At 35.3% G+C, this 16,367-nt stretch overlaps 1 protein-coding gene across 1 annotated transcript in view; it reads left to right on the forward strand.

Annotated features, from left to right (window-relative positions):
- Positions 1 to 16,367, forward strand: part of XKR4 (XK related 4) — a 435,558-nt gene that overhangs the window by 344,718 nt on the left and 74,473 nt on the right. The gene's annotated exons all lie outside the window — the stretch shown is intronic.

A 16,367-nucleotide genomic window follows, 5' to 3' on the forward strand; every position in this document is an offset into this window, starting at 1 on the left:
TTTTTCATTACTCTCTTTTCTATTTCTGCCATATCTAGTTTCCTAAAAAAGGAAAAGAAATCTATGTTACAAAAGTTTGGGATATGCTGTTTCTGCTCAGAATTCAACATACAGATTGAAGATTGAATACATGTTCTCCATAGTTAAAAAAAAACTGTAAAGGAGGTAAGTTGTGCATGAAGCTATTGGTAGCAGGATGCTGATATCCAACCTGAGTCAAGAAATGATTTTAGCAAGCAGCTTATTCAATCTGCTATATTAAGGAGGGTGATTTCTAGCCCAAATCAGATTTAGAAGTTTATGTGTGATTTTTGAATCAGGATTAAATAGCAGCACAGCTGATGGTCTAGAGATCCTGATCTAGTCTCCAGGGTTTATTACATACATTCAAAGCTTCCCTTTTGTAATTAGGTTCCCAGCTACCTATGTGGTCATTTTAGAGCCTTAACATAAAGAAATCCTACCAGTCCACCCAAATCATATGGATCTGAGAATATGAAACTATCACTAGGAGAACAAATACTTGTTGGGCACCTACTATGTGACACAGACAATGCCAATTACTACATACATTGTTTTATTTATTGGAAGGCTGTGTAGATCAAATCCATCTAAACTATTAAATAAGATGTAATCATGTTAGTTAATCTATATGGGGTTCAACTTCTTCATCTACAAAATGGGGATTTTAAATAATACCTGCTTCTTGGGATAGTTGGGAGGATTAAATTGGGTAAATGATATACAGTGAGTAAAGCACATAGAATATACCCAAAGTTAACAAATAATAGGTCAATGTTTATTAAAAATTCATAACTAAGAATTGTTTTGTATGTCGTTTACTGACAGGCCTGACTGGCGATTTAGATGTGTCTGCAATAGGAATGAGAATTTTTTAAAAGGAAATATTAAGTAAGTTACTAAGAGCAAAGAAGCAGTAATATGAAGAATTATGGGCTTTCCTTTAAATAAACTAAGGAGAGCAGACATACAAGATGAATGAGTTAAAACTGAAGAGGCCCTGGATGTAATCATGAGAGGTGTGATAGCCAGAGCAGCTGAAGAGAAAGAGAAGTTGAATCCAGAATGACTCAGTGAATGGGACACTAGAGGCTCATTACCAGATTTAAAAAGTTAACTTAGGTCTGAACTCAATTAAAGAGGAACATCTAAAACAAAGCACCAAAATAGCCTTGCATGTTCAGTGAACAGTAACTCAGAACAAGCTCCTTACTGACCTAAAGATGAATAAACAATGGAAATAGGAGGCAAAACACAAAGGGAAGATAAAATAGAAAGAAGCTTATCAAAGAAAGTGCCAAGAAATGAACCTAACCAAATCAATTTGAAGAAGGAATCAGTAAAGAAAATCCTCTTGGCAAAAACTCATAAAATGTTGTATAAACTATATTTTAAAATACTGAGGCATATCTGAGTTGGCAGGAATATAAGCACAAGAGAGGCTACAAACAACAGGAAAGCATGATCCAGAGCAGTGAGTAGGAAGCCAGTTTTTAGTCTAAGAACATCTGCTCCTTTCCAGTTGCAGAGATCCTGACTTTTAATGAGACCAAGTAGTAAAGAGGGCTAATCAGAGATCCCCATACACAGCCAAAACTGCAGAGTGTAAGAAAACCAGAGCAGAGAGGATGTGGAAAATGGAGGAAATGATCTTGCATAGGGGAACTGGCATGGTTCAGCCTAGACTTTGAGTGGAAAATCAAATAAGATTAAAATGTCTCCTATAAGAAATTCCAACCACTTGCTAACTCTGATATGGATGTTTGTCTTAAATTCATTACCTATGGGATAAAAATCCTCAAGCCAAAAATTTAATTAAAAGTGGGATGAATTAATTTTTTTCCTCCAAACACTTCTCATAAAGAAACACAAATACAATTTAAATTAATGCCTCAAATAACAAAGGCTCCATATAAAGGCCCAGGGAACATAAGCTCACTTCCAGCCAAATTTCTCTAAACATAAACGAAATAAGCCACCATGAGTGAGAGCCAGAAGTCCTCAGAAACAGTCCTGAAAAGTGAGCAACTATTGAAATTATCAGACTCAAAATACAAAATAAGTACTTTTAATATTGTCAAAGAAATTAAAGCAATGTGCAGAAACAAGAGGCAATCAGGTAGAGCAGAGCCAAATAGAATATGTACAAGTGCAACATTAAAAAAAAATTTAAAGTTAAAATCTCAATGGATGGCTTAAGCAACAGATTAGATAGTCAAAAAAAAAGTAAGTGGTAAAATGGGAAAGAAATTTGAAGAAATGCAGCATAAAGAGACAAAGACATAGGAAACATTTTTGATGATAAAATCTGTAGTAGATGGAATATAAAAAGGGGTTACCATATATCTAATTGCAGTTCCAAAAGAAAAAAAAACTAGAGAAAAGTAAGGGTAGAAAATATGTTAAGAGATAATGACTGAAATTTTCCAAAATATATTAAATATGCCGATCTTGATATTCAAGAAGCCTAACAATTAATTTTGAAGCAGAATGAATAAAAACAAATCCCCAAATAGAAACAACATAGTGAAGCTCCAAGATACCAAAGAAACAAAAATAGAAGAGTATAAGTAGCTATAGGCTAGGGAGAGGGTAACAATGACAAATTATTTACAAAGTTCATTTTAGACTGACAGCTGAGCTCTCTAGAACAGAAATGGAAGCCAGATAATATTAGAATATCTCCAAAGTGTGAAAAGAAAAAAACAACTGTCAACCTAGAAGTGTATATTCAGTGAAAGTGTGTCTCAATATGAGGACTTAATGAGAACTTTCATAACAACAAAACAGAAAATTTAATACCAACAGACCTTCTAAAGGTGAAACTTCAAGTAGAACGAGAATTATTTCACAAACAGTGGGTAACAACATCCCCAACTCCAGAAGAGACTCTGGCCCAGCTTTGTGGTGCTTAAGCCTAACTATGAGTGCAGAGCGACTAGATTAACAACTGAAGGAGTGAACCACAGACAATAAATCCCTGGCAAAGAGGGGACAGAGCAGACTAAAGATGTTAGAGGAGAGACTGGGGATGGAAGCTTTGGGGAGAGAACTGAGATAGTAGCCACCCAAATCCCAGTGCTCAGTCATCACCCTTACAGCAGCAGCTATCCCACTCAGGCAGACCACTCCCCTCCAAGCAGCAGCAGCTTTAGGAGAAACAATAGCACCCAAACCAGAAGGGATTCTGCGTCACTCTATGGAGCTTAAGCCTCACTGCTGAGTGCAGAACGACTAGATTGACAACTGAAGGAGACAGCCACAGACAGTAGATCCCTGGCAGTCTCAGAGAAGGTTGCCTAAGGTCAGACAGGGTCAATATCTGACATCACCAGAGGTGGATCCAGAAAGAAAAACCAGTGGTAAATATTAGAGGTTACCAAGACAAAATCCACTGTGGTCTTCTCCATGATTAGCAATATTTTCTTTCTTGCACAACTTTTTAACATTTATTTCTTGCCCAGAAAGTTTGTGCATACTAAGTCACTAGATTTTATACTATAGCTTTTTTCCCTACTTTCTTATCTTTCTTGTCTTAATCTCTTTACACCCTTATTAATACTGATTCATTTGCTATTAATAGTGAGATTCAGTGGGGTAGATATTTTTGCAGATGTGGGTTTGTTCCCTGGGCTTTGTGGTTTTGTTCTGGCAGCAGCTGCACAACCACATACAAGATGTGGTGGGCAGAGCAATCTGCAGTCAAACAGCTGGAATGAAGGACCCACCAATGGGTGACCCAAGAACAATCAAAACCCAATTACATCCACAGAGCCAACATAAATGGCATAAAGGGTGTCCAAATAGCACCAAGTTCAATATATCAAGGAGACTGCACCACTGAATTTCACAGGTCTCCTACCATAGAACTTCATACCACAAACTCAGGGATTCAAAACAGATCAATTTAAGAAGCAGAGGCAAACAAAAAGAGTCTCACAAATAATAAGATGAAGAAACCATCCCCAAATGAAGGAAAGGAGGAATCCTCAGAAAGAATGCTAAATGAAATAGAAGCAAGTCAACTATTAAATACTGAGTTCAAAATAACAGTTATAAGGAAGCTCAATGAGCACAGTAAGAATTACCAAAAACCACAGGGATGCTACAAGGAACTTCCTGTGAATTACACCAACATGAAAAAGAACATAGAAAATATCAACAAGAGCCAAGAGGAAATAAGAATACAATTTCTTAATTCGAGAACACAGTAGAAGGAATAAAAAGCAGGCTAGATGAAACAGAGGACTGAATCAGCGAGCTGGAGAACAAGGTAGAAAAAAAACTCCCAGAAAGAGCAAGAAATGAAAAAAGAGACTCTAAAACAATGAAGAGAGGTTAAGGGAAATGCAGGACAACATGAAATGGAATAATATCTATATAACAGAGATACCAGAAGGAGAAGAGAAGCAAGGGATAGAAAATCTGTTTGAAAAAGTAATGATAGAAAATTTCCCTAATTTGATGAGAGAAAAAGCCACACAAATCCAAAAAGCAGAGAGGGTCTCAATCAAGGAAACCAAAGAGGCCCACTCCAAGATACATCATAATTAAAACGCCAAATATTAAAGACAAAGGGAGCAAACCTTAAAGGCAGCAAAGGAAAAATAGGAAGTAACATGCAAAAAAGCCCCAATAAGGCTAGCAACTGACTACTCAACAGAAACACTACAAGGAACAGATCTCTATTACACACACATGCACACACACAGAGCCTGCCTCCAGTTGCCAAAAATATAAAATAGATTCACTACTGTATAGAAATTAAAAGATATTTGTAATCTCCTTTCACATTAATTTAAACATCAATACTAGTTTAAATGATGTATCATTTTCTGCCTCCCCGCTGCCTTTGGCAAGATAATTGAAAGAAAGAAAAGAAAGAAAGAAACACTACAAGCCAGAAGAGAATGGCAAGAAAAATTCCAAGTAATGAAAAACAAAGGCCTGCAACCAAGACTACTCTATCCAGCAAGTCTAATTAAAATGGAAGGCCAAATAAGGAGCTTCCCAGACAAAAGAAGGCTCAAATAATACAGGTCCACCAAAGCAGCTTTGCAAGATATACTAAAGGGACTGCCTTAAGAAAAGGAAGAAAAACAGTGAGAGAGAGAGGAACACAGGTATGGAGGAAGTAAAATGGTAATGAAAAAGTACCTATCAATAATAACCTTAAATGTACTAAATAATACATCTTAAATAAACTAAATGTCCCAATCAAAAGACATAGAATAGCTGAATGGATAAAAAAAAACATGACCCTCACATATGCTGCCTACAAGAGACCCACCTCAGAAAACAAGACCTACACAGACTGAAAGTGAAAGGCAAGAAAAAATTTCCAACCAAATTGACAGGAAAAAAAAAAGCCAGAGTAGCAATACTCATGTCAGACAAAATAGATTTCAAAACAAAGACCATAAAGAGACACAGAAGTACACTTCATAATACTCAAGGGAAGAATCCATCAAGAAGACATAAACATTATAAACATATATGCACCCAAAATAGGAGCACCCAAATATATAAGGAATATCTTAGAGGACTTCAAGAAAGATATAGACAGCAACACACTTATACTAAAGGATTTTAACACCCCACTGTCAAAAATGGACAGATCTTCCAAACAAAATATCAACAAGGATATTGAGACATTCAACAATGTTCTAGATCGACTGGACTTAACTGATATGTATAGAACCCTATATCCCAAAGAAGCAAAATATACATTCTTTTCAAATGCACATGGAACATTTTCAAAGATGGACCACATGATAGGACACAAAACAAGCCTCAACAAACTCAAGAAAATTTAAGTCATACCAAGCATTTTCTCTGACTACAAGGGGCTGAAACTAGAAACCAACCCTAAGGAAAAAAACCCAAAACATTCAAATTCATGGAGATTGGATGGCATGCTATTAAACAATCAATGCATTAAAATGAGATCATGGAAGAAATCAAAAATTTCTGGAAATAAATGAAAATAAACTCACAACAACCCAAAACTTATGGGACACGGCGAAGGCAGTCCTGAGAGGGAAATTCATAGCAATACAGGTCTACCTAAAAAAGATAGAAACATTTCAAATAAGCATCCTAACTCTACATCTACAAGAACTGCAGGAACAACAACAAAGACAGTCCAGAGCAAGTAGAAGGAAGGAAATAGCCAAGATCAGAGCAGAATTCAATGACATAGAGACTAAAAGCACAATTCTAAGGATGAATAAATCCAGGAGCTGGTTCTTTGTAAAGATAAACAAAATTGATAAGCATTTAAGCAGACTCATCAAGAAAAAAAGAGAGAGGACCCAAATAAACAAACTCAGAAATGAAAGAGGAAAGATTACAAGTGATACCACAGAAATACAAAGAAATATAAGAATTTACCATGAAGAACTATATGCCAAGAAATTTGAAAACCTAGGTGAAATGGACAAATTTCTAGAAAATATAATCTCTCAAATCTGAATGAAGAAGAAACAGAAAGCATGAACATACTCATAACAGCTGGTGAAATCAAAGCAGTAATCAAAAAACTCCCATCACACAAAAGCCCTGGACAGATGGTTTCACAGGAGAATTATACAAACCATGGGGTAAGGAAGAGCTAACCCCAATCCTTCACAGACTATTCCATAAAATCCAAGAAAAGTAAAGACTCCCAAGCTCTTTTATGAAGCCAGCATCATCCTAATCCCAAAACCAGATAAAGACAGAACAAAGAAAGTAAACTACAGGCCAATATTGCTGATGAACATAGACGTTAAAATCCTCAACAGAATATTGGCAAACCCCATCCAGCAACACATTAAAAAGATCATACATTGTGATGAAGTGGGATTCATCTCAGGGGTGTAAGGATGATACAATATTTGCAAATCAAAAAATGTAAAACATCACATAAACAAAAGGAAAGACATAAATCACATGATCATAGCAACAGATACAGAAAAGTATTTAATAAGGTATGGCACCCATTTATGATAAAAACACTCAGCAAAGTGGGTGCATAGGGACCCACATAATAAAGGTCATATATGAGAAATTTATAGCCAATATCATACACAATGGGCAAAAACCAAAGGCTTTCCCACTAAGATCAGGGACAATACAAGGATGTCCACTTTCACCACATCTATTCAACATAGTATTGGAAGTTCCACCCAGAGCGATCAGACAAGAAAAAGAAATAACATGCATCTAAATTGGAAAGGAGGAAGCAAAACTCTTATCGTTTGCAGATGACATGATAGTATACATAGAAAATCCTATAGAGTCCACCAAAAAAGTACTCAACCAATAAGTGAACTTGGCAAAAAAGTGGGATACAAAGTCAATATTCAGAAACAAAGACATTTTTGTACACCAGCAATGAAATGTCAGAAACAGAAATCAGGAAAAAAATCCCATTTGATGTAGCAACAAGAAAAATAAAGTACCTAGGAATAAACCTAACCAGGAAGGTGAAAGACCTGTACTTAGAAAACTACACAGCAGTGAAAAAAGAAATTTAGGAAGACACAAATGGAATCATGTACTGTGTTCATGGATTGGAAGCATTAACATCAAAATATCCACAATACCCAAAGCTATTTATAGTTTCAATGCAATCCCTATTAAAATACCAATGACACATTTCACAGATGTAGAACAAACATTTCAAAAATTTATATGGGACCATAAATGGCCCTGAATAGCTGCAGCAATTTTGAGAAAGAAGAACAAAGTAGGAGGGATCACAATACCTGATATCAAACTATATTACAAGGCTACAGCAATCAAAACAGTCTGGTACTGGCATAAGAACTGACACATAGATCAATGGAACAGAAAAGAGAGCCCAGAAATAAACCCAAGTCTCTATGGTCAATTAATATTTGACAAAGGGGGAAGCAACATAAAATGCAGTAAAAATAGCCTCTTCGACAAATGGTATTGGGAGATCTGGACAGCTACATGCAAGAAAATGTAATTCAACCACCAACTTAACCACATACTCAAAAATATATTCAAGATGAATAAAAGACTTAAATATATGCCATGACACCATAAAAATCCTTCAGGAAAACATAGGCAGGAAAATCTCAGACATTCCACGCTGCAATATCTTCACTGATATGTCCCCTAGAGCAAGGGACATAAAGGAAAAAATAAACAAAATGGGACATCATCAAATTAAAAAGCTTCTGCATTGCTAAACAGTAGTAAAATGAAAACAGAACCAACTATATGGAAAAACATATTTGTCAATGATACCTCAGACAAGGGTTTGATCTCCAGATTATATGAAGAACTCACATGAATCCACTCCAGGAAGACAAACAACCAAAGGAAAAAAATGGGCAAAAAACCTGAACAGACACTTTTCCAAGGAGGACATACAGAGGGCTCAGAGACATATGAAAAGATGCTCAGCTTCACTAGCCATCAGAGAGATGCAGATTAAAACCACACTGAGATACCATTTTACACCAGTGATAATAGCCATCATAAACAAAGCAACAAACAAGAGTTGCAGAGGATGTAAGAAAAGGGAACCCTAGTGCACTGTTGGTGAGAATGCAGACTGGTGCAGCTACTGGGGAAAACAGTATGGAATTTCCTCAGAAAACTGAAAATGGATCTGCCTTTTCACCTGGCACTTCAACTGCTGGGATTATATCCTAAGAACCCTGAAACACCAACCCCAAAAAAACTTATGCCACCAATGTTCACAGCAGCACAATTTACAAGAGCCAAGTGTTAGAAGCCACGTAAGTGCCCATGGGTAAATGAGTGGATCAAAAACAATGCACATTTACATAATGGAATACTATGCAGCAAAAAGAAAGAAGGAGCTCCTACCCTTTGCAACAGCATGGATGGAACTGGAGAGCATTATGCTAAGTTAAATGAGCCAGTTGGTGAAAGACAAAAACCACATAATCTCACCTATAAGTGGAACCTAATCAACAAAACAAACAAGCAAGCAAAATAGAACCAGAGACACTGAAATTAAGAACAAACTGACAGTAACCAGAGGGAAGGTGGGAGGGAATAAGGGACTAACAGGGGGAGGAGGGGAGAGGGTTATCAAGAAACATGTATAAAGGACACATGGACAAAGCCAAAGGGGGTAGGATTGAAGGTGAGAAGTGGGGATGGCTGGAGTGGTGGGGGAGTAGTAGGAGAAAAATGGAGACAACTGTACTTGAACAACAATTAAAAAAGAGAAAAAATAGTTTAAAAATTATTTCACAAACGAAATGTAAGATGCATGAAGGAATGGTGACAATGGTTGAAGAAAGGCATCAATGGGTGACAAAGGCATCACTGTAGGTAAATCTAAGCAAACTATGTTGGGGTTACAATAAAACATAAATGTGTAATGTAGGGGATTTTAGATTTTGAGATAGATTAAAATCCTAGAAAAATAATAACATGTAAATCTGGACAGAGTGATCAGAATTAAAAGAATTTATAGTATAGTAATTGTTTGAGTGGAGGGGAAAGATTTTGATTTAGACTTTAGGGGAAATATGTATGTTAAGATTTCTAAGGATATCAGCTCTTTAAAAATACAAATATTTCCCAAATTAATAGCAAGCAGAATTATGGGAGAGATGTTAATCAATCAAATGATGGCCAGTAAAGCAGAAAATCAGAGACTGAAAGAATAATGCAGGGAAAATGGAAACAACTGTACTTGAACAATAATAAAGAAATGTATTTTTTTAAAAAGGATGCCTGAAGTTCATAGCTGAATGAATGAACACAGGTATTTCTTTTAGAAGAACATTATTTTCAATTCCCAGTCTCCTTTTGTCCTTCTTTGTAGCAGTGGTACTCTCCCTTTCACATCAGGGCACTGAACACTCATGGAGAAAAAATTCTGGATAAAAATCCAATAAATACACTATGTTTTTATAGGCATAAAAAAGAATATGGCAAATATAAAGCATAAATTATATGGTAGAGATAAATACAAGTATATTGAAAATAACAATGATTGTAAAAAAAACTACACTTAGTACTTAAAAGTCTTAAATTTCACACTCTTTCTACAAACAAAACAAAAGATACTCTTAGAATTTAACAACACAAAAATATTAAAGGTAAAAATATAAAAAATATATATATTGCTGGTACAATTATTCAATTATCAGAAAAAAATAGAAGCTTTAAAGTAAAACACGTGGCAATAGAGATAATTACGATTAAAAATAAATAAATGACCTAGTCAATAGTTTTAAATTTATAGATATTTAATAGTATACTAAAAATAGTTAATGCCAGATTTTCAAAAATAAGACAAATTAACAAGCCAGCATCAAAGCAGACTTTTAACACAGTTCTCAATAAATAATAGATTAAGTAGACAAAAAATGAAGAAGTACATACAATATTGTAAAATCAATATTTGTTTAATTTTAAATTAAATTTAATGGAGTAACATTAGTTAACAATATTTTACAAACTCCAGGTATACAACATTATATAACATCTGAATACTCTATTATGTGCTTACCATCTGAATTGTAGTCTGCATTTGTTACCATAAATTTTACTTCCTTTATCCTGTGTTTTCTGGCTCCCTCCCTTTCCTTCTATAACCACATTTCTGTTGTCTGTATCTATGAGTTGTTCCTTTGTTATTTGGTTTGTAGGCTGGTTTCTGTTTTATAGCCCTCATGAGTAAAATCACATAGTTTTTGTCCTTTTTTGTTTGACTTATTTCATTTAGCATAATACTCTCAAGATCCATCCAGGTTGCCACAAATAGCAATATTTCATCTTTTCTATGATTGAGTAGCATTCCATTTCAATAGAAGCAGAAAAATCATTGATAAAATTTATCAATGGTGATGAAAAGAAAAACTTTCACAGCAAAGATCATGTTTGATGATTGATCCTTTTTTAATTCCAAAAGAACAAGAGATACAAGATTGAGAAAAAATAACAGTATATAATTGCAAATTATGATCATTCACCTTTTTAAAAATTTATGGGCAAATTATTAGAGTTTTTCATGGTCTAGGAAAATTGATGAATACATGAGAAACATAAAATAATTCAAATATATTTTCCTTCAGCAACAATAGGAAGTGAAGTTCTCAAAAATGTATATATTCAAAGCAGAAAAAAGTATATTATACCCAGAAACAGAGTTAAAATAATTCTAAGAATTTTATCTAAAAATTAAGGATCTGATTTCAAAAATATTAAATGACAACAATTAGAGAGAACTCCATGTGGAAAGATTTGATACTTTTCTCCATACCGATATAGAGATACACTGTCATTTTAATCAACCATCCTGTTGGGTTTTGTATGTATAAAAGCTAACTCTAAAATATATACAGGAGAGCCCTGGCTGGTGTGGTTCAGTTGGTTGGAGCATTGTCCCACACAATGAAAGTTCACGGGTTCGATCCCCAGTCAGAGCACATGTCTGGGTTGCAGGTTCTATCCCTGTTTGGGGAACCTACAGGAGGCAGCCAATCAATGTGCCTCTCTCACATTGATTTTCTTTCTTTCCTTCTCAATCCCCCCTCCTCTCTCTCTTAAAGCAATGGAAAAAAGGTGTCCTTAAGTAAGGATAAAATAAAATAAAATTTATACAGAAAAAACAAAGGCACAAATATAGTCAAAACAGAGCCAGACAAAAAGACTGAAAATAATGCTGGCAACTAAAACTGAAAGCTTGCTGCAGGTATAAATGAAGAAATTAATAAAATAAAAGAGATAGCCAAGAACTAGACCCATGAATGCAGGATGGGGCAAAAGTAGGTTTACCATTGTTCACATGGAAAATAATACAATAATTATAAATAATATTAATATGAGTTAATTCTGTTCTTCATACTCACAACAGTAAACCTACTTTTGCCCCACTCTGAATATGCATACCTAATTCATGACAGACTGGTATCTCATGACAGTGAGAAAAAAAGTGTACTTTCTGATTTGGGGATTAAATATATGCATGAAAAATTAAAATAGACTCCTACCTTATAACATAAGAGCAATTCAAATGAATGAAGAAAAACTATAAAAAGCAAAATTTTAAAACCTTTAGAAGAAAATATATGAAGAAAACCTCTTTGAAATAAACCATAAAGAAAATGATGCATAAATTTAACTACATTAAAATGAATAACCTTTTTTCCATGAAAAGACCACAGAAAAAGAATAAGACAAGTAGACAAGCAGTAAATATTTGCAAAAAAATAATTAACAAAGTATTAATAATAACCTGGATACAGAAAGAATGCCTATAAACCAATAAAAATATAAATCATTTGGACATTTCACAGAAGAGAAAACACAAATTAAAAATAAACATTGCAAAAGATACTCAAACATTTTAGAAATTTGAGCTACACAGTATCAAATGTTGGTGAGTATGTAGAGTGACGGGCACTCTCATATGTGCAAGTGGGAATGTACATCATACTACCACTTTGGTTTGTGCTGCTGTACTACCTATTAAAGTTTAATATGCATACAGCCCAATGGCTCAGCAATTTCACTCTTATGCATATACATTAGAGAAATTCTTGCACATAAAGCAGAAGATAAGTCCAAAATTATTCATGTCAGCATCCTCTGTAATTATGACAAAGGAACCTAAATATTCTTTGATAAATTGGGAAAATAAAAATTGTGATGTAAATATATCATGGAGTCCTATACTGCCATGAAAATGAATAAACCACAGCTATATTAATATGGATAAATTTTTTAAATATATTATTGGGTTGGCCATAAAGTCTTTTTAGTTTTTCTGTGTGATGGGTCTAGTAGTGCTTATTTGTCTTTAACTATTCATTCAAAACAATTTTGTTAGGTTGCATTGTCATATTAGCTATCATATCAACATGCATTTTAAAAAAATGTATCAAAATTGGGGAATTTGTGTACAGTTATTTTAATATTGAAGTTGGAAGAAAACAACATTTTCAGCATATTATGCTTTATTATTTCAAGAAAGGTAAAAATGCAACAGAAAAGCAAAAAAAAAGATTTGTGTATGGAAAAAGTGCTCTGATTAATCAAATGAGTCAAAAGTGGTTTGTGAAATTTCTTGGTACTATTGATATTTTGGCCAAATAATTCTTTGCTGTGGGGCTGTCTTCTGTTTTGGAAGATGTTTAGCAGCACAACTCACTTCTACCCACCAGAAGCCAGTAGCAGAAAATAGCCAACATACTCAGAATATCCAAATCAGTAAGTTATTAGGGAAAATTAAAAATGTGTCTTTTATTTTATGGAAAAAACTAACCACACTTTTGGTCAACCAAATATTTAGTGGAATAGGAGAAGCAAATTATAGAAAGTGCTATATTCTGATTCTTTTATACACATTTAATTTATATAAAATGACTCTATGAATATATCTGCTTTTTTAATATGAGACCCTCACTGAACTAAGAAGGAAGGCTTGCTAAATATTTCCTCCTTTAAATAAACACCCTAGAAATCATGGATTCAACTTTTCATATGAATGGCATCTTCTAGGGTGAATGTTTTGGACAATAAACATAAAAAAAAGTGTCTTCTCAGAGCATGTGTTAGCTGGCAAGGAAGGTTAGAACTTAGCCTGCTGATTAGGCATGATTGCCCCTAGTCAAACCCGAAGACATGGTCTGTTCCTCTCCCAGCACACAGTAAAGCCTTTGATAAAAAGAGAAAAGCAATTACAAGAGTAACTGCTCCCACAGTAAGAGGAATAACAACATTATTCTAGGTATTCTTATTCGCCGGTACAGGCGCTCAATACCAAGATTTGCTAAATAGGCTGCCATCCTGTGTCTGCAATGCCAGCCCAAGTGCCCTATAGGAAAGACCTCCATTTGCATGCCTGAGGAAATCTTCTAGAGGAAATTCTCCTTATGTTTTCTGGGGCTCTGAAACATTTCTGTGTAAAAGGCTGAGCAATCTCCAGTGAGCCAGCAGATTATTGTCCTGAGCCTGCAAGCTCAGTGTTTCTGAACTTGGTCCTCCTGTCTCCCCACATCCTAGTGCCTGGCTCACCACCCCCACCCCAAATCTACAGCTTTATTCCTATGAATGCAGACAAAGGGTATGCTAAATTCCAGCTTATCCGTCATGGGGAGATACCTGACCCACTGAGACTCATGTGTAGATGCCACAGTGAGTTGATGAGGCCTGACCTTGGCAAGCTCAGCAGTTCCTCCAGAACTTTGGCACTGGGAGATCTTCCAAGATCTAGAAGGAAACAAACATACTTTAACTCACCAATTTCAGGGGATTAGTAGTAGTAATTCCATTGCAATGAGTTTGTGCAGTAAAGTTGTGGGAACAGTGGCTTTGAGTAACCCCATCAAACTAATACCTTATTCAATGACAACCAAGCCTTTTTGCCAGGTAGTACCTTCTGGAAAAGATTTCTCCAACTATCCAAGGAAATAGCCACCTGCTTGATCAGTTAACACCTACAAAGTGAAGGACAATGAGTCTCCAAAAGGCAGACTCAAACAGAAAATTACATTGTACTACCCATTTCCATGTTCATTGTCAACAAACCCCAGTCCTTCTGTTGTGAAAAAGTGGATAGGATAAATTCTATTTTCCATTAACCCCAGAGAAGAGACTTAGTGTTATATTCACCCAATTTTTAAAGTATGTATAGCCTATTTGATTAGAAAAAAACATAAAGCACAGGTTGAAATAGAGAATAAAACTCCTAACAATAAGAATATATAGATGGAGACCTATGTGGACAATTTTTCTGAACAGAACCTGTGTTCTGCCAATTATGAGACAATAAAAATAAAATCTAGTAATGTACTACTAGTTAAAAAGCCAGAGAACACAGAGAATATTAGAAATCATTTTATGTAGAAAGAAGATATGACCTATATCAGATGCACAGTGACAGCCAAACCTGTGCATCATTCCAAGTTTGAAATCATGGAAGATAAATTATGTTCTCTTACCCTCTGTGTTCTTGTTATGGGCAGAGAGGGGAGGAAGTGAAATTAGCAAACGCAGATAGTTTTCCAAAAAGGTTGGTCAAGGCAAAAATAAAGACAGAAAGAACAAGGGTTACAGCAGGGAATGGTGGCAAAGACTTCACTGGAAGGCTTTTGACACTTCTTCACTGATATATTAGTCTCACTATCTACCATTATCATTATTCTCTCATTGAGAGTTTGAGTGCTGTGAAATAGTATCCAGCCTCTCCTTTCTAAAAGACAACCTCACAGGTCTCCCTGTATAGAAAAGAATATGCTCATCACCAGCAGTCATTTTGCAGCTTGCAATGAAATTCAGGCAAGATATATATTTTCTGAGACCTTTTCTAACCTGTGGGATTTTAACAGATGGCCAAGACACTCCTTACATTTTTATCTGTTTTTTTTTTTTTAGTTGAAGAATTAGGAGTCTAAGACTGGGGACTCTGAGACTTTCTCAACTCTACTTTGAGGCTCAGTTTATTAAATTCCTCATTTTTAAAGATGGTAACATTAACCTCTCACAGTATATGGTGCTTGCCTGTGTGCCAAAAACTCTTGGTAGGATATTAGTCAACAAGTGAATGACACCAACCAGCCACCCTCACTACTGAGATTGAGTCAGCTATGGTTACAAAATCCCTGGCAGACAGGCTGCCTGTCAATTTTGCTAAAAAGAGCAGTAAAAGTAGGAACAGGCAAGTTTGTACAATTTTTCAATTTCTTCCTTTTTTCAGTGTATTTTTAGTTTGGAAGAAATTGGTTTCCTTTTCTATGCTTTATCTATTCCTATTCAAATGTCTGGCATGGCCAGACAATTTATTCAACTTCTTTTTATTCATATCAAATAGTCACTGTTCTGGAAAAAGAATGAGTCAATAAAGTGCTCACCTTCTCATATACCTGGACTTCTAGCCAGAGAATGCAATGCAGTGTGTCCAATGCACAATCAATGGGTTGAAAACCATTTTGTGTAAAATAAAATTTGGTCTTGAAAATCTAAACATTTCTTTACAAGCCACTAATTGAAAGGATTTTCAATCCTCACCCAAAGATATGTTTATTGATTTTAGAGAAAGAGGAAGGGGGAGAGAGAAGGAGAGAGAGAAAAACTTTAATGTGAGAGAGGAACATTGATGGGCTGCATCCTATATGAGGCCCAACCAGGGATTAAACATGCAACCTAGGTATGTGCCCTGGTAGAGGTCAAAACTACAACCTTTTGGTGTATAGAACAACACTCCAATCCATGGTGCTAGAATTTGATTAATTAAACCCAAATCTACTCACCTGTGTAACATCTAGCTCATAAATGCAATGCTTTTAATCAGTGAAGAGACGGTGGTTTGGGGAATAGGCTCCAGGAGAGGGGCTTGCTAA

This window comes from Phyllostomus hastatus, unplaced genomic scaffold (assembly GCF_019186645.2).
Source record: "Phyllostomus hastatus isolate PE091 unplaced genomic scaffold, TTU_PhHast_1.1 phas_scaffold_21, whole genome shotgun sequence".
In the NCBI taxonomy this organism is placed as follows: Eukaryota; Metazoa; Chordata; class Mammalia; order Chiroptera; family Phyllostomidae; genus Phyllostomus; species Phyllostomus hastatus.